This window comes from Uranotaenia lowii, chromosome 1 (genome assembly GCF_029784155.1).
Source record: "Uranotaenia lowii strain MFRU-FL chromosome 1, ASM2978415v1, whole genome shotgun sequence".
Classification (NCBI taxonomy): Eukaryota; Metazoa; Arthropoda; class Insecta; order Diptera; family Culicidae; genus Uranotaenia; species Uranotaenia lowii.
In genome coordinates this window covers 117775686-117800221 of record NC_073691.1, presented here as the reverse complement: position 1 = coordinate 117800221, position 24536 = coordinate 117775686, and the positions used below count along the sequence as shown (strand labels likewise).

General features: G+C 36.4%; 1 long non-coding RNA gene across 1 annotated transcript; it reads left to right on the top strand.

The window, feature by feature from the left end:
- Positions 1-7527: 7527 nt before the first annotated feature.
- Positions 7528-8987, top strand: LOC129740606 (uncharacterized). The gene is made up of 3 exons (XR_008736302.1): positions 7528-7630; positions 7751-7881; positions 8675-8987. It is a non-coding gene; the product is annotated as an uncharacterized LOC129740606 (long non-coding RNA).
- Positions 8988-24536: the final 15549 nt, after the last annotated feature.

Sequence of the window (24536 nt, the reverse complement as noted above, 5' to 3'; positions counted from 1 at the left end):
AAATGCCGTAAACAAATGTACCGATGTTGATAATCTCAACACTGCGTACCCAGCTATATTCGACAAATTGAACGAACACAACCAACAAAACTTCAATAGCTCTCAAAATGAACACAGTGAACAGAATGAATCTGTCATCACAGCTCAAACTTTTCAAAGTTGTTTTGTGACCGCCATAGATAACGATATCAACCCGTTTCTATAAGAAATTAATCTATGTATTTTTCAAATTTGAATTCAAACCTCATATAATGTGTTCTGACCAGGCTTGTAAACCATCGACATTTTCTCTGACATTCGCAAAGCCTGCTTTTATCAGTTTCATTGTTCGTGCCATCAAACGAATGCGACCAAACACTTGCCGAACAGTCGACTACCATCAAACTAAACGACATGCATTCTTCTTTGTGTGATTGTCGAACGAAATTTCGTGTCTTGGTACACGAGAGCGATAATTTGATGGTCAAACAATTACCGACAGTTTACGACATCGCCTATCTCTTTAACGCAGCAGAACTTACTGACTCAATAGGGGAGATGAGGGCATAACGAGCACCCAGGGCCCAGGGCATAATGAGCACTACTCTTTTCTACGAAAGTACGTATTTTCTTAAATAAATTTTCATGAGGATTTGTTTCGTACTTCCTATAGTATTAATTTTTCACAAAAAAAGGAATCTCCTTATCATCTTTACAGAGATATTTAAAAAAAACTAGCTTGGTTCTCAAGTTACGAAAACATTATAATTTTTGAGCACCACGAAATAAGCTCTTATGATCTTAAAATAACCTTGATCTATAATGTACGCACTGCAACATGATGTGCACATTGTTTCTCAATTTTTACCATCAAAAAATTTTTGATTTTTCACTTTTATCAATTTTAAAACACGTTTTTACTTAAATTTGTTGACTAGGGGCATATAGAGCACCATATTATAGAGGCATAATGAGCATTTTCTGCCGTAGAATCTAGCAGCGAATTAAAATTGATTTATAGCGCCAGACCTTGACTAGTTTTCATTCGACGATTTAGCCTATTGGTAAGGTGTCGGAGAGGTAATCAAAAGACTAGATAGAGTTAGATTTCTGTTCGAGGTGATTTTTTTCCATTCACAATTCATGATCTATTTTTTTATTGTTACATTATACGGCTAGTAGCATCATCCTCCGAACAAAGCACTTAATGTATGAGCGTGCGTGAATTGTTTGTATTCTACAAACAGACCTAGATTATTTTGTTATTTCTTTGTTTGATGAATCTACGACTCACCTGACTTCATCGAATTGAATTCGCTGCTAGATTCCCCGGCAAAAACGCACATCTTGCTCTGATTAATGGTGCTCATACTGCCTCAGGGGGGGTTCTCATTATGCCTCCACAGTGGCTGGTTTTCAGCTTTTGGCAAATTTTTTTAAAATGCATTTTTTAACGTTTTCATCTAGTTTTTCACGTTTCAGCCCGTTAGGGAATAGGCTTTTCAAGTGTCTGAACACGAAACAATAATGTAACCTCCATATTATAGCTATTTTCTATGGTTAAATAACCGTTTTCCTTAAGGTGGCCATTATGCCCCCATCTCCCCTAAGCAAATGCAATCTTTTCTATTCACTCCCTCCTGTGGAAAAAAATATTCGCCACTCTGCAGCGCCGAGTGATGTTTGGATGTGTTGGTCGAACAATGTGGAATGATTATTTACGCATGAGGAATGAAAGTCAAACGACTAACCACAACAAAGATCAAAATTTCATTTGGCATTTTTTTGCTCTCCGATCAAAAGATTGCGCTCTCCATGATTGTCACGAACGATGTGTTGTGGATTTCTCCGAAAAAATTAAAACGATGGTGACCACTTACAAGCCTGGTTCTGACCCCACAGCAAGTGTCAACTACCGATCGACCAACAAACCGACAATATACTAAACTCAAGCTCCATAACAAAGAACATACACATTATTGTAAGTAGGAACGTACAACAATATGATAATTTATAACAGAACTATTCTCACATTATTCTAAAAATTTTAGTTTCTCTGAAGATGGTGCCAACAAAGCACCGAAACGTTGGATAGATAATAAAATTATGTTCGGTTTAATCACACTGCTTCGCTTATTTGAAAATCAAACAACGTACAGTCATCATCTCCAATAAAGGCAGTTAATTAAACAATATACGTGTTGTAATTCGCGAGCACATCGCGAGCACATCAGTCGTCCCGACCCTGAGTTCGTCTGCGGCGAAGGGGTTCTCCAGCCTGTGAATTCAGATTCCGTAACCCTTTACTACCAGAATGTCGGGGGTATTAATTCCTGCCTGACCGACTACCTGCTCGCAACTGCGTGTTCCTGCTATGACATCATCGCCATCACGGAAACATGGCTGAATGACCGCACACTATCAAGTCAGATCTTCTGCCCTGATTACGCAGTGTTCCGCTGTGACCGCAGTTCCCGTAACAGCAAAAAGTCCAGTGGAGGCGGGGTGCTACTTGCCGTGAAGTCGAATCTCCCAGCGCAGCTCATCGACAACAAATCCTGGTGCGATCTGGAACTTGTGTGGATTCGCATTGACCTCGCTGACCGGAAACTGTACGTATGTGTATTTTACCTGCCACCCGATCGCTCAAGAGATGTTGCCCTCGCTGAGTCGTTTTCTCGCTGCATCGTCGAAGTTAGCTCTTTCTGCGCTCCAGAAGATGACTTACTTGTCATTGGCGACTTCAATATGCCCGGTTTGAAGTGGTGCTCTCACCATGGTAGCTCTCTGTATCCGGACCCTGCCTGTTCTACTTTTTCGGCGCCTTCAAACATCATATTGGACTCCTTGAGTACTGCGACCTTGCGCCAGATTAACGGCGTGGTGAACGAATACGGTCGTACGCTGGACCTTTGCTTTGCCAATGATGGATCTCGTTTACCGTTCATCGAACTCGCTCCTGCACCGCTAGTTAAAGTAGTCCCACATCACCCTGCTCTACTGGCATCACTTGAAATAACTAGGCCGATCGCTACAGTAGGAAAACCAGCGACCTTCTACCTCGACTTCAAAAACGCCAACTTCGATGACATCTCTCACATTCTGGCAACTATCGACTGGGTATCTGAGCTTGATCTGTCAAATCCTAACGCCGCTGCTGATACCTTCTCACACATTCTTATTATGTCATCGTTCGCCACGTTCCAAAACGCTCTAGCAGCGGAAATACGCGAATCCCCTGGATCACGACTGAACTGCGACAACTGAAGACTGCTAAAAGGTGTGCTCTTCGAAATTACAAGAAGCAAAAATCATCCTACACTAAGGATATATACCGTAAACTTAACTCCGTTTATAAAAAAGCCAGCGAACGTTGTTACCATAACTACCTACGTCGCGTACAACGTAACCTCAAGTCTTGCCCAAAATCTTTTTGGAAACACGTAAAGAGTCAGCGTAAGGAACCTGGTATACCTTCAAACATGTTTTTGGACGACATCACGGCGAACTCTGATCGTGGTATCTGCGATCTCTTCGCCCAAAAATTTTCCAGTATCTTCACTTCAGCTTCAACATCCCCAGAACATTTAGCTAGTGCTGTCAGATACGTTTCGCCAGTGGGCTTTTCAATAAATGGTTTTGAAATCGAGGAGGCAGCCATCTCTAAAGCAGCAGCGAAGCTCAAGAATTCCTTTTCTACAGGTCCGGACGGGATACCAGCTGCTTTTTTGAAAAGTTTCATGCCTGTTTTGCTGACCCCTATTCGGCTCATTTTTCAAGCTTCGCTTGATAGAGCCATCTTCCCTCTACTATGGAAGGAAGCTTACATGTTCCCGGTTCATAAAAAAGGAGATAGGAGAGATATTAACAATTACTCTGCTTTATGTTCTATTGCCAAATTATTTGAATTGGTGATCTTGGATCCTTTTTTCACGTCCTGCAAAAATTACATCTCCAATGATCAGCACGGATTCATGCCCAAACGCTCTACAACAAGTAACTTACTAACATTTACTTCTGTTGTGCATGAAAGTTTTGCTGCCAAATCTCAAACTGATGCAATCTACACCGATCTGTCCGCTGCATTCGACAAGGTGAACCATGAGATTGCCATCGGAAAACTCGAACGCTTAGGATTATGTGGAACGCTACTGGGCTGGTTCCGCAGTTACTTAACCGGTCGTAAATTGATTGTTCGAACGGGTGACACCTTTTCCAGGCAGTTCCCAGCCACCTCTGGTGTGCCCCAAGGTAGCCATCTAGGACCGATCATTTTCCTAATTTATTTCAACGACGTGTTGTCACTCCTCGACGTCCCCAAACTCTGCTATGCCGATGACCTAAAACTATTTTACACCATAAACGACCACGACGACATAAATTTTCTGCAATGTCAATTTAACCTCTTCGCTGATTGGTGCGACCTTAACTGTCTGCCATTAAACCGCAACAAATGTGCAGTCATCAGCTTTTCTCGTAAGCGGCAACCTTTAATCGCGGAGTACTTCCTAGGAGACGGACCCATCTCACGTGTGAACCACGTTAACGATCTTGGCGTAATCTTAGATCAGCGCTTGGAATTCAAGGCACACACCAACTACGTGATTGACAAAGCATCCAGAAGTCTCGGTTTCATTTTTAGAGTGGCGAAGGACTTCAAGGATGTGTATTGCCTGAAAAGCCTATACTGCAGCATCGTTCGTTCCATCCTTGAATACGCATCAGCTGTCTGGTGTCCCTACTACCAGAACGGTGTCGATCGGCTCGAGGCTATCCAGCGGCGATTCTTGCGATACGCCCTTAGACACCTGAACTGGCAACACAGAAAAAATTTTTGAATCTTACGTGTCATTGAAAATGGTTAACTTTAAAATAATACAACCTGTAATTTCGAAATCACGTAATTTTCTATTGATAGGTTGGAAAGTAAATATAGAATCATTGAACATTACAGTAAATGTCCTGTAACAAAAAGGAGCAGGACATGTACTGTAGTTTTACAGGTCGAAGCATTTATTTTTAAGTGAGAGCATTCTTTACAGGCCGGTTTAGAATTTCAGAACTGTAAAATTTCGAGCGATTGTGGCTAGTGTTTGTGAATGCATTTTTCATCATGTTCGTTGCGCGGATTCTGAACATCAATTGGTAGGTACAGTTTTTAAATTGAAATTTAGCATTAATTGTGGGCATTGCAGTGACTGGTTTGCCGATGGAATGTGGTGTGAGGTCAGCACGAGTAAACTTGTTTGCATACATGTCGATTGATTCCGTCGAGCAATGGCATTGTTGGCGCGCTTCCGGACCTCGTTTCCTTGGTCCGAAACTTCATGTTGGAGGAGAGTCGAAAACGGGACGGAAAAAACGCCTCAAAATGAGACTGTCACCTGGTGGCTTAGAACGAGAATATCCGGCTGCATTGGGCCTTCAGCGTTTTCCTGTCCAACTCCGAAATGTTGCATCAGCAGTGGTCCACCCATTTCTCAACTGCTATACAAATGCTTACGATATCCACGTAGCCGCTCAACAGCCGTTTAACTACGAACGTGGAATTCCACACCACCAAGTTTGTCTAAAGAACTCCAAATTTAATATTCTTTTTAAATTCCAGAGTCTCTAGTTTTTGAAATAATTCTCCACACATAATGTCAGGAAAACGAAAGACTTGACACTATCATGCTAGCTTACCAAAACAATTGGTCCCAAGATGAAATCTTCCAGTTGCTGGTTTTATATTTTCCGGATGAGAATAAAGATGGTAAGTGTAAACTCTACGACTATAATTTAGCCGCTTCTTCAGACACCGTTTAAATTGGTCTCCCGTCCTGCATAAGTTATACTTTCTTGACCGTGGTTTCAGCATTTCCATGAACCAAAATGTTGCTTCCATCCTAGGATAATTTATTGTTTATTTAGGTTACAAATTAGACTATCGCTCTTGTTTCGTTTTTGCATACATACCTTATTCACTTTCCAGTCCTGTGGAATTGCTTGAATTTTTGGATCAATTTTGAAATGCCTAATAAACTTTTATTCACCTTTTTGAGGATCTTATAAGGTTCTTTTATCGCCAACAAAGCAAACAATAATCTTTAACGTTTAAATATGTTTTCGTTTGTTTTCAATGAACAGAATTCAGCGATTTAATTGAATTAAATTATTTTCGAAGAACTTTGCTTTAAATATTAGTTCATATTTTAACATTTCGGTATCGATTTCAGTAAAGGGCGAATGTACCAATATCGCTGATTCTAAAATAATTACATTCAATGTTTTACATCTTGTCTTGCTATCTAGAATACAAAATATTCTTGTGGTAAAAAAGAATTAATTGTAATTTTGGTCTTCGAACGTAATGTTTCGCTAAGCTTATTATTCATTTTGTCAATTGGCGCATTCGCCCTTCCAAAAAAAATAAACCGAAATATAATTGAAGAAAACCCCAATGCACATGAATGTGTCAGGTGCTACTGATTATGAGTGCTTATGTAGGAACACATTAATAGAGTTTGAAAACTAAATAGGTAATTTTTTTTCATGTATACATTACCTATATTTTAATCTCAAGTTATTGAACTCCTTTAAAGAAAATTTTAGATTGATTACCAGCTTATTCCCAATATGTCATTCAGTCAATGGAACGCAACAGAATGTATCGTGCTTCATGCCTTGTTGAATATTTTGCTAAATGCTCGTATGCTGCTAATAGCTTTTAATTGTCTCAAATTCGATTGCCTTTCAATTCAAATGGTTAGTTGATTTTTTTTATATTCGGCAAGAAAAATTTCACGGCCCTATGCGCCGGAGAATTGACGCGGGACCAATAAATAAGGAATGTTCCGAACGCTGACCAACGCCATCTCATCATCTTCATTAGAATTTGTATTTGACCAGTTTTCCCACTAGCACTGGCAAAATCGATAAAAAGACGAACCGGCGGTGGTCCGATACATATATCTTGCGCCTTACTTTTTATGTGCTTTGCTTGTGTGCGTTATGTTCGAATTCGAACTCGGATGTCAAATCTCGACACGACACGACCAAGCCGTCATTTTCATTATTATTTTCTTTCACCTCAACTTAACTGATTTTCTTAAAATGTCATATTGAGATTCAGTATTTTGATAATTTGATTGAATACTGTCAGTATTATACCGATATGATAAGAAGTTCATTTATCTTAAGTAGTTTGAAATGTGTTGATACAAATGCCTTAGCACAATGAAACGATTTTAAATTAGTTTGAAACAAGTCATTTTCCAAGAATTCCAATGATTTGAATCATTATTTCAACAGATCATGACGTTCCAACTAGCCAACTTAAACGCTTTAGATGTATTTCTTGCTTTTTGGGTCAGTGCGAGTGCTAGTTTATTCGCAATAATTGAAAATATGTGTTTAAATATCCTTATCTTATTCTATTTTTTTAAATGTTCTCGCTCAAATGCTAACATCCTATATTACACCGTTGCTAGAGTGGTTTATTTCTCCAATTTGGATGTGTGAGATTTTGAGTGTTGCGTTAATTTTTCGGATAAAACGATTGTTTTCGAAGATTCAAAGTTTCGAATGACTAAGTTTGTTTTTTATATACTGCAACCTGAATTTTTATTTAGTTCTCTATTCTCCAATTAAAACAAATGTGCTAGAATAGGTGCGTAAATAACTGCTTTAGCTTCAGTGTTCTTTCAAATATATATCTAATCTTGGAGATAGTTTGAATGGCAAGTTGTTCGAATATATATTAATATTTAATATCTTCTGTTTTTTTAAGGTTTATTAAAAATTCAAGAATATGTCCGATTTCGGTAATCCTGTATTACTTGAAACATACGGTGATGGAATAAGGAGTGATTTTTATAAGCTCAGGAACCAAATTCACATCACTTCAAAGCTGCTGTTCTTGTAAGTACTGTGAAATAAACTACTACCGTAAACAGCCCAAACTCTGCTTAGGTGAGACGTTAATTCTGCGCATAAAAATCGATAATGATAATATTTTTTGCATAACAAAAAATAATCAAGTGTAGCGTAAAACATTTTGCTTTATCATTAATGCACTTTAAATAAACTAATAACAAAATGTGCAGAATTTGGAACTGTTTAGAACTAGGGTTGAATACGTTAATGTACAAAAGCAAACACCAGAGGGAAATTTACTTTTTGAGGGCTTAAATCCTACTGTTTTTTAGTTTAAACCTAGAAAGTTTCTACATCTTTTGAAGATTTTTGTTAACACAACGTTTTCTCATATATAAATGACATAATTGAAAACTAGAGTGCTTTTAAAAACTTATTTTTGTTCACAACTAAAAATTAATATGAAGGGACAAGGGATTTGACTAAAACGACAACTCCTACTGTTAGTATGGTTAAACTATTTGGAACATTTCAAATTGATTTTAAAATTACTCTTCAAATTATTCAATGAACGCGCGATTTACCCTAAATTTACTGTGTTGCGTGACATGTTTAAAAAACCTCTACTATTAATTTCACCATACATTGTTTCATTTTTTGTTTTGCAATTAAAATACTAGATATTTAGTTAATAATTCGATCCGGTATTCATTTATAATTAGTTAATAGAAACAACTTTGCCTATCTACCAATGGATATCTGAACATGAACATGATTCAACAAGCAGTAATTATATTTTAAATTGATCAGCTTCTGAAAGGTTTTTTTTATTTCTTAGATCTAGACGGAAAATGCTTGATGCCATATTAATAAACGAACTTGGTTCACCAGAGGAAGATACGATTGCTTTGAAGGCTAGAACAAGAATGAAATCATCAGTTAGAAAACGGTACTTCCCACAACGAATAGTACAGTTACTATTGAGAACTAATGATATTTATCTAATGAAAATTTTTTATTTATAATGAATTGAAGATAAATGACTTTCGAAAAGTTTTCAATTATGTTTGAAAAAAATCAAATTTCTTTTTCTTCGAGCATTTCATTCCAAGTCATACTTTTACCCAACCTTACTTTAAATTTCCTAGAAATTCTGCCAATAAACTTCAATCAAAGATTCAACAATTTTGAGACTCATTTGTTTTTATCCGAAAGATCCAAGTGCAAGACTTGAAATCAACCAAGCAATCGTAAGAAACTATGAGTGTTTTCGTTTATTTTCCACTGGCACGGTGGCAGAGCTTACTAACAGAAATATACAGTTTACTAATATGAAATATAAAATGAGATTGAAAAAAAAAAACAATTAATTAAGTAAAATCCTCCGAAATATCACAAAAAAAAATAAAATCCATTATGCCGTGGAATATTTAAACCATACTGCATGGTAGTAGCACGTAATAGTGTCATTCAATTCATGCCATGCATAGCATTGGAAAATACTTGCGTTTTAGTATTTATTATGTTTCATTTATTTAATTCATTAACAATATTCATAAATAAATTTGAAAATGAAGTACGAACTACAACCCTGTACACTGCACATGGCTTTAAATTACAGTCCTGTAATTTCAAATCATACTGTAAAAAAAATGTGCACTTGAAAAATACTGGCACGTAATTTTTTTTCGACCTGTAAAATTATAGTAAATGTCCTGCTCCTTTTTGTTACAGGATATTTACTGTAATATTACAGAAATTAATTTTTTCTGTGAAGACCCTTTTCGCTTACCTAGCTACGAAAATCGATGCCGCCTCATAGATATCGATACTCTTCAAGCTCGCAGACAAGCAACACGTGCCTCATTCGTCGTCGACCTCCTGTCATCGCGAATCGACTGTTCCACGCTACTGGAGGCTATTCCGCTTAGTGTACGACCCCGTGGTCTTAGAAATCTGGATCTTCAGTTGTACATTCCCCTTCGAATGAACAATTACGGAGCTAACAGCGCCCTCATCGGCGCAATGAGATCGTTCAACCGTTTCTCGGCGCATTTTGACTTCGACGTTTCGAGGGACGTTTTCCGAAGAAAAGTGATACGGGCCTTGAGAACCCCATAGTTAGACTTAATGTTATGTTTTTAATTTTTAATTTTAAGTAATCATTTGGATCAACATGTGATCCGTTGATAAGAAATAAATAACAAATAACAAATATCAAACTTGTTTTTTAATCTAAGAATTATATTAGTAGATTGAAAAAAATATCTTTCCAAGTAATTTATTAAAATTTAGGTTCCAAAAAACAAGGTAAAGTAAGTTGAATAAGAAATCGTTACAGCAGAAACTTGAGTTGAAGCATTCAAATTTTCAAAAGAGATAAAATGCAGGTTAAATCCCGTTTATATTTGCCATCTTTGACACGGCTAAAAGCAATAGGTTTAAAAAGCAAACCCTCACTTCAAACATTATTTAGGTTAGCATGTTTGTTATGTCCAGGTTTCACAGCAAACATTTCGACAATCTGTAAAGATAAATCACATGTGAGCAGGTAAATGGCCACTCTGAATTGTTATTTGAATGGTTTCTAAAACAGTGGTAGAGACCATTTGAATGTACTGTAATTTAATATTTCCAGTACCGCAAAGTTGAGAATCAATTATTTTTCATACACATTTTTTTCGCATTTGACTTCCCGCATAATTAAAAACAGTTGGGGATATAGTACTAACTATTAACTTAATATATTGGTAGCAGTACCAGTATGAAATATCTTCCAAGTATCATTTCATTATACATGTTCAAAATTTTATTACCTCAATAAATTATGACAGGATCGTATCAGTGACAGTGACAATATGATATATGATTTAGTAAGTATAGTATAATAAGAGAATAAAAATTTGCAACCTTTGAATATTGTCTCTGGACCTTATCCAGGACTCTAACAGTGTACGACAAAGTTTCCTTATATTTTCTTAGCATTAGACATTAAATTAAAAAAAAAACAACATTGACAACATTGTATGAGTTAGACAAGTCGTTATCATTTCACCTCTTGCGGATAATAACTAATATTGTTATTTTAAGATGTAGTTGTGAGCTTATGCATTTTTTCGCTCTTGGGTTCAGCATCTGCTAATTTTCACTTCACTTCGTTAAAATTTGTGTCGGCAACCCCACGCCAGGTTCGGAACTGAAAACTGTGTTCAAAATGGCTCCGAAAAAAAAGAATCACGCTGAGAAAAACACACAGAACGCGAAAAGTAAGTAAAACTATATTATATTATCGATAAAAACTAGTGAGATTAAATAAAACTAATGAAATTACAGAAACAAAGATCTCTGCTGAGCGGAGAGCGGAAAAAAAATCTACTGAAAGGCTGAACAATGCAGATCTGCACAAATAGGTAAGATTGTATAATCCATGTATAATATCAGAAATAAAAAATAAAAATCTCAACATTTAAATTTTTTAATTTTATTTTATTTTTTGTGGGAAAGAATTGGAACTATATTGGTTATGGTACAGGGAAGCTCTTTTTAAAAATATTTTACAATATGCGGAACGTATGATTGAGCGTTATTTTTACTACAAACTACTATAAGCAAACTATATCCATTGAAGTTGATGAAATCTATGATTTTGTATTCCAACGTAGCTAGAACATTCAGGTAGATTGTTTTGCTCGCCAAAAGTGGATGATATTTTAACCGTATCCAATAATGTAGCATGAAATATTTGTTCGAAAAAATCGCTCTTTTTGAATGGTAAACATGCTTAACAGCCCTTTCCCCATATGGTACTTTAACAGATAATCATAATACAGATTGTTAATATGGTCTGTGTTATTGTACATATACTGTTCACTTTACAATAAACGATAACGTTTAGAGACAATATAGAATATTCTCTATATATTGTAATTGATTATGCGGGTTAGTATGTCTTCCATACGATTTTTTCATACGTATTGAATTGTTGATGAGAGGTAGACAATTTATCATGTCTTCCTTAATATAAGAAAAATTCTGCAGTTCCTTCCATGAGACTTAAATTTGTTACATAGCTAATGATTTCTTCTGACAATACAGTCGATTTAGGCGGTTTGGTGTACTTTTTTGACTCGGCTGGAACATGGTGGCAAAGGTTGCGAAAATAATTATGAATGAAGTGATTAATCACCGTAATTTTTATATAAGTGGATTTAATTTATCGGCGTGATGTCCTTTTTAGTAGGGACATCTAAAGATTATGAAATGTTTTTATATAAAGCTTAGTTCTTTTAGAAATGGGACAGTTACGAATGCGTGTATCTCAAAAACCTGTCGTTTGATCTAAGAACTTTATATGAAGGAAATGAAGGTAATCTTATGATAAATCATAAAAAAATTTGAAAAAATTTTTTTATCGTTTTTTTTAAGAAAAAGTTCTACTGTATTCTTGGTACCTCCTATCGGCTAGCGCACACTTTTTTCAGTCATGATAATGATCAGTTTTTCAAACTAATACTTCATCTAATGACACATTCCACGCGCTTGTACCGCTCAAAAGTGATTTTTATCCGTTCGCGTATCAAAAAATCTCAAAATTGTCTACAATTTTGATAATTCAAATCACACGAAACCAACGAAAAAAGAGAAAAAAGTTTTTTTTCGCATGTGTTAGATGATTTTGAAAATCAGTTTTTTTGTTGAAAAAAGTGGTGTTTTTGACAACTTTTACAAAATCATTGATTTTAATATATGGATGATTTTTTTTCGGAAATATTTTTAGTATGTTCATAAGCCAAAAAACACGGCTTCATTTTGTAGAAAAAAGAATTTGTTTATATCCAATATAGTTGGTTTGAAAAGCGAACAAAAACAGTCGCAAATGAGTGAATTCACGTCACAAAAAAAGGGAAGTTTTTAATTTTACGAGAAAACTCTGGCTTTTTTTTAAATAAAAAATGAGATTTTCTTCAAAAATGATAAGACGATTCTGAAACACTCAAATTTATAGAAATCGGTTGGAATCTAGCTGAGTTACAACAGCGCGAATGAGTGAATTCACGTCACAAAATTTGATTTTTCGTTAAATTTTATATGAAAATGTGCTCTGAAAGCTGTTTTGACCCTCCAGATGGTCGGATTTTAACAAATCGAGAATAATTTAGTTGATTTTTTAATAAGTTCATTATTTTCAAATAAAAATGCAAAAAGTTTGAAAAAAAAAAATAAAAAAAAATTTTTTTTTGGTGAATCTTTAAATAAAGACAGTAGTTATTTTAACATATGATCCCTCAATATGTTGCTATTCAAGTGCCAATCAAAATAAGGAAAAAGTTAGGTGCAGATACTAAAAATTTATAATTGTAAAAGTCGGAACAACAAAATATCGTTTTTGAAACTCTACATAAAATTTGAAGACTCCAAAGAATGGTTCAGTATAGCTACAGTATAACTTTATATTTCGTGACGTGAATTCAGTCAACTACCCTGTTCTGTTTGAACTGAGTGAATTCACGTCACAACTTCAAATCAGCATAACTTCGCTCGTTGTTGTTCAATCGAGAAGTTCTGTACATCAAATTGTGGGTAATTATTTTCTTTACAACTCATTCGAAGACACCGATATTCTATTTCCACAGAGAGAACAGGAATTCAAGGATGTATGTACTAAAGTCCGGAATGGTTAATTCTAGCGTGAATTCACGTCACAAAAGTAATTAGTCACAACAAAAACAACTTAAATGTTAAAATGACCAAATTGTATTCATTTTGAAGGAAATTCAATTTACGACCGTTTGCTACAATGTTTTTCATTTTCAAGTGAATTGGTTGACTTCTAGAACGATAACAGTGCAGAAAAGTCCGGAAAAGCGATTTCACGTCACGGTGGAATGTGTCTAATCTGTATTTTAGGTGCCTACATCCTCTTCCTTCGATTTCTGCTACTTTTCGGACCAATACTTCTCTTTTAAAAGAAATTGAGGGCAATTTAAAGGATTCAGATGTTTCGAAATTAACTAATTTGATCATTTTTGAGCCACTTTTTGAGCTTTTTAATGGAATTTCTGCTGGCAAAATCTGGCAATAACGAAGTGAAACCACGAAGAGATTAAATTTAAAGTATAATCGGTTAGTATAGATCGTAGTTTGCGAAGGGTACATAAAAGATTACTCTTTTCAGGCTTTTAAAAATTGTTATTTCTTTCCACAGGTGCAGAATTTTGGCAAATCATAATATTTTATACAAAATAACCAGCAAATACATTCTATAATATACTCGGGACCTTGCCACGAGCAGACGTGGTATAGGATTCAAACGCTGAAATTTGTTTAAAATAGGGTATTTCATAAGTTTTATCGTTCATCAGAAATCATCTGTCCCATAGCCTCGGAACCGGCTATACAGCTGACGAGCTCCGGAACCAGCAAAAATTTAGTGTTTGAGGTGTGGTTACCGGGCAACACTTTCAGCTTATCGGAGAAATAAAAAAATGGAAATTTTAGCGATCTACCCTTAGTTTTTTACTTGTTGAAAATAAAAATGCTGGTATGAGACTCGACTTCCCTGATGACCCTTAGCCGAAGTTGCCGATCTTATGCTTCACTCCAATGCTTGATTTGAACTTTGTGGAAATTTTTAATAGTATTTGCATACTTTTCCACCACTCACATACAGTAATTCTTCGAATAATCAACGGTTTTGTCAGCTGTCAATTTGATTATGATGCATTTGAATGAATTTGTGCAAAATTATTTTTTCCATTTTCTCTTGCATCGTAAATATCTCAAAAACGCGTAACTTTTTAATTTTGAAAAAAATAGTTCGGATAGTACTTTTTACAGGCAACAAAATGCTGCAAAAATTTTGAATATCCGATTACTAGTAAACGAGCTGTTATCAAAAGAAAGTGTCCCATTTCTAAAAGAACTAAGCTTTAGGTGGATAGAAGGTTAGATGGAATGAGTTAAAGAGAGTATATCTGAGCGATCACATATCATCTTTTTGTTCGTCCCAACTGCAAGTTTTCCCTTGTGGGGCGGACCACGCTTGGCCTACTAATGTGTGGTGGTAGATGCAACTCTATCTGTATCTACCGCTTCATAGTAGTAGGCCCGTGAGGAACAAAAATTTGATATGTGATGATATGCTTCTAAATAAATTCTACCCGCTCATTTTCAACATCTTTCATTTCATCTAACCTTCTATCTAACTATATAAAAAGTTGAAGAGGTTGTATTTGAGACACGACCGCATAGTTAACGTAGAATTACGAAAGTCGGTTTTGTGTCAATATTTTTTTGAAAAATTTGTACGTATACAGCTCAAAACATATATATGAATGAAGACGAAAGTATACATAAACTGTGTGTCCAATGTCAATGCCGACAGTTTTCGTATTGAATTTGCTGCTCAAATTAAGCTGTGTCGGTTCAATATAAATTATTTATAACGGTCAAAAACTATACAGTTGCATACCCAAAGGCGAAATAAAAATACGGGTAAGCGGTGTCTATCAAAACTCAATATTATGTCGCTAAGGTGCATTGCGCCCGATACTTATGCAACCAATGCGAGAATCATGCGAGCTTTGTATCAAACGCTTGAGATAAAAGCTTACAGTGACAGTGCAGTGCTGGTAATTAACTAGTTTTTTAATTGAGGAATTTTGTTATTTGGAATAAATTTTTAAAGCCATTTTTTTCATTTTCATTGATTGGAAACAAAAAACTAAGCTGAAGAAAGACAAAAATTTAAACATTCTTTTATTTTATTAAAACATTTCTGTATCCCAAAATATAAAAAAATATTTTAATAAATCAACACTTGACACAAGCTAACTTTGATTTATATTCTTGGACCAGTTCAATAAAAAGATGCACATTAGATGTCCATATTCCACGCGTGAGCAATGCATGTAAACATAGAAGGTTTTGAAAGTATATATAACTTTGAATACCTATGGATAGTTTCAAAGCAACTTATTCGTCAATGATTTTGCAAATGCATTTTAATTTATTTGCAATAACTACTCGAAAGGAAAATTTTACATTCAAAACATGAAAGGTATACTAAAAATTAAAAAAAAAATCCTACTTTTTTCAAGTATAACACCTGGCACCGCTGCCTTTCATCCATATGCTTAACTCAGTGCAAAAGAGAAACGAGTTTTCTGGAAGCTCCGCCTTATGCGTTTCTCTCAGTATCAAGTTGCCTATTCACATTCCCGCATAGCAATCGCTAGCAGAAAGGTGCAATGAATTGACACTTCGGATCCGATTTATTTATCTCAAATAATTAAACCGGCCCTTTTCAGGGCCAATCGATACGGAAAGAATGAAGTCTGTCTTTCTATTTTTGAAAATGGGTTTTGGGGAAAAACGGATGTCGGGTGTGCGTTGAGCGTGTGCTGAGTGGAGCGTGTGCTGAGTGGAGCGTGTGCTGAGTGGAGCGTGTGCTGAGTGGAGCATTTGTTGAGTGCAGCGTGTGCTGGGTGGAACGTGTGCTTGGTGGAGCGTGTGTTAATCGTATGTTGTGTGTGAAAGATGGGTAAATGTTTGTGCGAACAATTGAGTCAGGTTCGATCCGTTTCAGTTGATCCGTTATGTGTATACTCACATGACATATGAATGACATATTTAAAGATGCCATGTCAACATGAAATTATATGACAATGTCAACATATGTCCGACGCTTGTCGTCAGCACCGGCCTCTGCTGCTTGCCACTGATCTAAACTGCAAATCGATATCTGCGTTGGATTACCACTGGTGGGGTCCAAACGCAGATCGAAGTTGCAGCAGCAGAACTTTCCAACTGCACGGGCAAACAGAAACTGAAACCGGCTCGCAGGCGACCCCTTGTTTTTATACATTTCGTTGACAGGGAAAATCAAAACCCATGAAGGGGCGGGGCATCGGTGTTTTTTTTTTCATTTTTGACCAGCCAATCCACGACGAGCAGAGATGATATGTCTTTTAAAAAGGATGTCTTTGAGTTGGAACGTTTTCGTGACGCTAGATTCGTTTGGGAATTTCGATTTGTCCCCCTATAGTGTTGCCGTAAGACGTAATTCTACGTCAAAACATTTCATAATCTTTAGATGTCCCTACTAAAAAGGACATCACTTTTCACCGCTAGGCCGATAAATTAAATCTACATAATTATGAATAATTTCCGAATGACGGTGGTCCGCACTTTTGCCACTGTTGTAGAAAATAATATTGTTGTGTCGTTTCCAGAAATTTCCTCTTAGTATGGTAACGCTTTCATTATTCGTCGAGCCATTTCCTGTTGTTCAGAACTAGTTGGATAACTGCAATGGTTAAAAACAAACTTAGTTAGTAATGCAACTACAATCTACAAATTAAAAAAAAAACATACACATCATATATTCAAAACATTCAGATTTCAGCATTCCGATTCAGACTTTATATTCAGCTTTCAGGTTCAGAATCCAAATTCAGATTTCTTAACGAAATTTCAGCTTTCAGATTGATTTCAGATTCATATGCAGCTTTCTGATTCAGATTCAGATTTCGAACTAAGATTTCCGCTTTAGATTCAAATTTCAGATTCGGATTCTAGATTCAGATTCCAGATTAGGCTCAGCTCAGATTCACAACGTTCAACGGACACACAATAAATGACCTAATGCGTTATGGTTTTAGTCGAAAAGACAAAGCGCAGAGTGGGGTTTTGGAAAAACGTATCTAAATGTCAACTTCCTAAAAAACAAATTATAATATATCGAAAATTTGTTCTAAAATGGCGCTTATAAGGAACTTAACACTAATTTTTTTTTATTGCGTTTTTTGTTTAAATTTTAACCATTTTTCAAAAGTGCAAGAAAACTGCATCATTGGTTGAAATTGCAATTTTTGCTAACCAAATATAGTAATTAAAAAATGAGCGTGTGGTGCACGGCCGTTGTTGACGTTCAATACCGGCACGCATATTTTTTTTAACCATTTATGTATGTATGTTGTATGTTGGTAATCCACCATGGGTGCACGGATTCACCGCAATTTTACCAAAGTATGCATTCTTCGTATTGACTGTTCTGGATATCTATAATGCAGAATTCCCCATACCCGGCACCATGGCTTCGTGTTCTCTGTTGTGGTTGTACGTACATCGTGTTAATGTCGGTGTTTATTTTGAATGAATATTTCAGTCAGCTCCACAACTATTCAAAAATATATAAAAATTTACAATTTTTTAAAATTTTCATCAGGTATTCCGGCATCCGTGTATATACCTGGATAGTTGGCAAGTGATTGAACATTCTGCACAATATAGTTATATAAGCATCACTCTACTTACCTTACCTTATAACCTCACTTTTTTTTCTTCTTTGGACTACTTTTTCTCTATATTCAACGTAAAGTAGCCCACGTTGTTTTCCTTCAATCGACTGATCGAACTTATAGAACCCCGCTTCCAATATGCCACTTTGATTCTATTTCCCTCTCTCCACTATTAATCCCAACCTATTAGATTTTTTCACCTCACTTCATCTCCGGGGACAGTTTTTCTCCACCCTCTTCACTCGGTTGCAATCTGCTTGCTCTCTCAGAACCAATTAGGTGAGCTTTTCACTCGGTCGACTCCCTCTACATAAAAAAAACCAAAGCAAGCCGGGCTTCCATTGCACTCTCTCTTCTCTTCCACCTTTTTCCCTCCAGCCACTGTCCCAGTTCACTGCAGGAGAAAAAACTTCGACTCGGCAAGAAGGCTGCTCCAGCTAGAACCTCCCGCACTTTTTCAAAATTTCTGAAAACTTTTATTTTCTCAGCTCTTTCTATTTCAATCACCTATTTCTTCGCTTTATCACCTTAAAACTGCCCTTGGCATCCACCACTTCCTCTCCTCTGACCCACTGATTCCACTCAAACTACACTTTTAATTTTTTCTTCATACTATACTTCCCTCTAACAACTTTAAGAAAAACTTATTCCCAGAATGACCGCTTTGGCTAAAGCTGCGGAGTTGGAATGACTTTTCCAGCTTTTCACTGCATTTTCACTTCCGTCCTCTTAAACTCCGAATTAACAATTTTAAGTCCGCCACTACCACCCGATGTACCGCTCGAATCTACGCATATTTTTTAACCATTTATGGTTCTTAAATAACCATTTTATGGTTTTTGCTTCGAAACCGCCAATATGGTTATTTTTCAATAATTTTTCAAGGATCTTTTTTAACCATTTTGGTAGTTCTCGTTGATTACACAATGGTTGAAAAAAAAATCGTATTTTATCATCGCCATTTTGGAAATATTTACTTTTGCAGCCGGATGTGTTTTACAAAAGTTGATTTAGCATAAAAAATTATACGGCAAACATCCTCTGCTGAAGGTAAGTTTTCAATTATATGCTATGGTTGCCCGAAATAATTTTTTTCATTGTTTCGTTCCCAATAGGATGCTGAAAATTGAGGTTCCTCCGATAATTGGGCTTCGAGAAGGTAGTACGGCCCTTTTCCAAACCCTCCGGAAAGCTGCTGCGGATCAATCTGCCCACAAAACACCGGCGCACAAACTGCGACGGCCAGCAGCAGCAGAAGCCTTATTCCAGGGGAGATCGTAACGCAGGTGACGAAGGGTTCTCGAGGGGTCGAGGACGAAGTCACCCGAATCGGTGAAGAGGACTGCGCCCACTGAAGAAATTTGACGTATTCTGGAGCAGGAGATCAGTCCACAGCGATCCCAGACGGTGGACGGTCTCGTCAATACCAAACTGATCGGTTGGGTTCGGATGGGCACAACGGTGGCTATCAATGCGTTGCTGGAACGAGCCGGGGATCTGGTGGCATTGGTGGTGAATCGAGGATTTCGGGATTTGCTCCAGATAGCAAACCAGGCCAGGCCCAACATGTTTCAACTGGTGAGTGTTTGTGTGTGCTTTTTATCGATATCAATAAAAATGTACAAAAATAAATAAACTGCTCTGAAACCCGAAATATTTTTCTCATTCTAGTATAAGGTATCTAAATTCTAGCATTTGTAAGAACAAATTTGTCCGCTTCCCTTTCATTTTGCGATTTGGTTGGAAATTAACCATTTTCCAACCTTTGCTCCATAACTTCTTGCGGTTGAAAATCAACCACATTGGGGAAAAGTTCATATAACGCCCCATGTGGCTAATACGCGCCACCCTTGTTTTGAAGAATCTGAAACATTTTAAGCCTGCAAAATATTACCAATTTGTTCTAAATGCTGTGATTGGTCATGGCAAGTATGAATTTTTCCTTAAAATGCTCCTGTATCGTGACAATTTCACAATTTGGGTTTTTCTTCATTTCGATCTAAATTTTAAAACACTTTCAATAAGGTGTCACCAAGCAGAGAAAAAGGAATAAGACAATATTTTCTGACACATCGATAGAGGAGAATCTAAACTATGATTTAATGCTAAAAAATCATACCGAACTCGCTAAGGTATGTATTTTATGGGTATGTTCTATCACGACCCATGCGCTCGTTATAACGCGCCAATCGTAGTAGGCTGAAATTAGCATTCATTTTTCAAAAAGGCCAATTTTCGTTGAAAATGAACAAAAAGTCTAAAACCTTATTTTTAGCGTTAATTCAGACCAAAAAATCTACTTATATTTTTTTTTTATTTTGATTAGTCCATTTTGATTTTCTTTTCTTTCAAAGTGTCTGTAAGTATTGGTGTGTTTTCGGTCTTCGGCTGCTTTCGGGTGTGTTCGGCTGCTAGGCGCGTATTGAATACACAGCGGCGCATATTTGCAACACAGTTTGGTTTTGTGGCTTCGAATAAGGTTTTTAAAAATCAAGTTTTTGAAGCAACTATTGTAATTTGAGTAATAAAAAATCATAGGCATTTGTAGAAAACAATTTTCTTCAACGATTGCACCCATTTTTGACACAATTTGTACATGGAATACATAGAAAATCAGCGATTCGCTTAGGTGGCGCATAATAGGGCATGTTCCCCTTCTCACTTCTCAAGAGAAGGTAAAAAAAGACTTCTATGGAAGAAATCAAAAAATCACTTAACGCGGAAAGGTGGGAAAATGGTTACTTTTGAACGATAATTGGTTAATGAATTTCGAGCGTGGGAACCATCGTTGACACTGAACGAAATTATCGTTACAACTCACAAAAATTTACGAAATTTCTCTTTTCTTTTCCCCTTTTTGTGTAATTTTGATAATTAAGTGCTTTGTTCATATTTTCAAAACGGAAGGCATTAGTGTCTCCGCTGGAAAACATAAACGATGGCGGAGGGTTAAACCCTTTATCTATGTATGAAGAGGTTTTGATTTACAAAAAATAGGAGCATTTGGAGGATTCAGATGAGCCTGGTTCCTCAAATGCGATCCACGCTCAGATGAATGACGATTCCTTATCATTCACTGCGGAGAGTAGAACATCCCGGCTCTGATAATACGTAGATGGGTCAACTTTCTGTAGTTCAGATCACGAAAGATCTAGCAAGGTGGTCCTCTGTATACAGCGTAACCAAGGTGCGGTCTAACAAGTAGCGCGTTGTTGTGGGCAACCGGAAGATTGCGAATGAAATTGTCGCCAGCAATTTTGTGTATCACGTCTACATTCCGTCGTGAGACGTAGAAATCGAGGGCGTGATCACAGAAATTGGTTTGTGGAAGGAGAGTAATACCGTATTTGTTTTCTCCCCTCGATCAGTGCTCCACCGTACCCGACAAAAACAAACACAAATCGTCGCCAGTGTATTGCTACCTCACTCACTCACACGCTCTCTCGCAACACTGGCAAAATTATCGGTGGGCCACCGTCCGTAAGCAGAACTCCGACAGGTCAAAACAAGTGCAACACCGTCCGAATAAACAAACAGTTTGACAGCACCTAGTGGTGCACCAGTGCAACACTAGTGCAACACTCGGCATAAACAAATACGGTATAAGTAAAGTCCAACGGCGTTGTCACCGCTGCTTTTACTCATCGTAATGGATGAGATCTTGACTGGACGACTGAACAACTGAACGACCTTCACCTGGCAGACGATATTGTTTTACTCGCCCAAACACAACAAGACATGCAGAGCAAACTCGACGACCTCAACGAAAGCTCCAAGGCAGCAGGTCTCAAAATCAATGTCGGAAAGACCAAGTCGATGGAATTCAACACAGAAAATCGTTCTAATTTCGTGGTAGCTGGACAACAGTTTGAGACAGTGGAGTGCTTCCAGTATCTTGGTAGCCAGATTTCGCCTGATGGTGGTACCAAGAAGGGCATCGAAACCCGGATCAGAAAAGCCCGATTTGCGTTTGCGAGTCTCCTAAACATCTGGCGCTCACGCCAGATCTCTCTACGAACCAAGATCCGAATCTTCAACTCAAACGTCAAATCCGTATTGCTGTACGGGTGTGAAACTTGGTGCACATATGCGGTGACGACGCGAAAACTGCAAGTTTTTGTGAATCGCTGCCTGCGGAACATCATCCGCGCTTGGTGGCCTGGCAACTGGATCTCAAACGTTGAACTTCATCGCCGGTGTCATCAAAAGGCGCTAGAAATCGAGATTCGGGAACGTAAGTGGAGATGGATTAATTTATTATAATGTAATAAAGTTATCTTTAAAAGATTACAAAACGATAATAACATAATTTCTTACATCTTAAGCTGGTTTTGTATTTTTTTTGTCGATTTTCATGTAAAATTTTAAAAATCTAGCCATCAATGTACAAATTTTAACATATTTCGATGCGTTAAAATTTTACCCAGTATGACAGATTGGCTTAATGATATCACCTTTTGAATAGTTTTATCATCCTATATCAACATAAGTTCTGTAAAAATATTTTTTGGACAGTCAACATTTTTTTTTAAATATTTGTTTTTATAATTTAGTTACCTGTCTGGGGTAAGATGCAACAAAATGCTAATCGAAGAGACACCTTGTTAATCTCGTTTCCATATGCTGGAACATGTTTGTTTTGAATCACGCGTTTGTCAACATTGAAGTTTTATTTATCTAAACATTTATCTTTATTAGTTCAGCTAGCTGCTAGCAGAATTTTTGTACTATTTTTAATCGCCTGAATGTATGCAACATCCTCATGTTGAGAATAAATGTAAAAATCAGTATCAACAAAACCAAAAACTACTGCATTTGGTGTTTTTATGCTTGATAACCTTAATGACATCAAATTTTTTTAAAAACAAAAATTTTCATACCTTTTCATTAGATTTTTTTTTGTTGAAATCAATGATTGTTGAAAGTTACCCCTTTTTCTAAAGATAGTGAAAATAGCATGTTTTTAAAAAACTAAAAATAACTGAAAAAACCAATAATTTTTCTAAATACGTCAATTTGATGTCCCACGAAACTTAAAACTTTTGTTGCATAAGAGGTATGATTATCTGTGGACGTGAGTTTTTCAGAAGCCATCGAAGTTGAAAAGTGTTGCATATTGCCCCAATTGACGGTATTATAACAAATATAAGATATTTTATTTCCCAACTGAGAAAAATGAGTTTATATCAATTAAATGCACCTTTTGAAGCAATTAATACTTCAAGATCGGCTTAGTTCATATGCTGGTGTTATTTATTTATTTATTTATTTATGCGAACTCAGCCGAATTATTTATGTTATAATAGATTGGAAATGGGCATTACAAACTATAGAATCAAAATATTTTTTAAAAGGTTTGAAACTTTTCAAATTTTTCTTCCGATTTCAATGATGTGCTGAACAAAGTTTCTTGAAATTGCACGATCTACAATTTTGTTCAATATCTTTAGTGTCTTAACTAAGAACATCTGTATCCGTGAACTAATCTTGGGTCTATTTATACAAGAATTAAACCAGTGAAATAAGATCCAATCCAGTGAAAACCGGGCAACCCCACTCGTGTTCCATTAACTGTTAAACAGTTTAGAACTGCGTCAAATTGGATCCAAATTTCATCAATTTTGAAGCAATCCTTATACCAGTTCGGTAAACTTTTAAATTTCACTCTCAAAAACATTTATTTCTATGATTTCAGTTTGTAGAATTTTTCGTAGTATTATTTATGTTTATCATCCACCATGGGTGCACGGATTCACCGCAGTTTTATCAAAGTATGATTTCTCTTGCAGTCCTAACAATATTATACCCGACACCATGGCTTCGTGTTAACTGTTATGGAATGAATGTATTTCGTGTCACTGTCTGAGTAATCTTGGAAGAATGTTTCAATTAACTACGGAACTAGTTCAAAATTTATAAAATGTAGAGTTTTATAAATTTACTACAGGTATTCCGGCATCCGTGTATTTACCTGGCCAGTTTGCAGTTGATTGATCATTCAAATGAAATGCGATTATTCAATGTATAACCATTTTGTATCTTACCATCTCACGGCTTTTCAGACCTCCTTACCTGTACCGATATACCAATCCCATAAAGTATACCTAAGCCCAATTATTTCCTCCTCCCCCTCATTCGAACACGTTTCATGAAAACTTCTTATCACCATATGGTTGAACATTTTAACCATGCTACCTTTCCCCCGTACAACCCTTCCCCGCCTTTTCACTAGCAAATTATCATTTTCATCGCTTCACTTCAGATTTTCACGAACAGTTTTTTTTCTTTTATTTTCTTCTCATCTTTACCTCATCCACCAAAATAGAGCATGCTAACGCTGAACTTTCGGAGCAAATATGGAAAGCCCACGGTAAAAAACGCAACGCCTTGAAATAATCC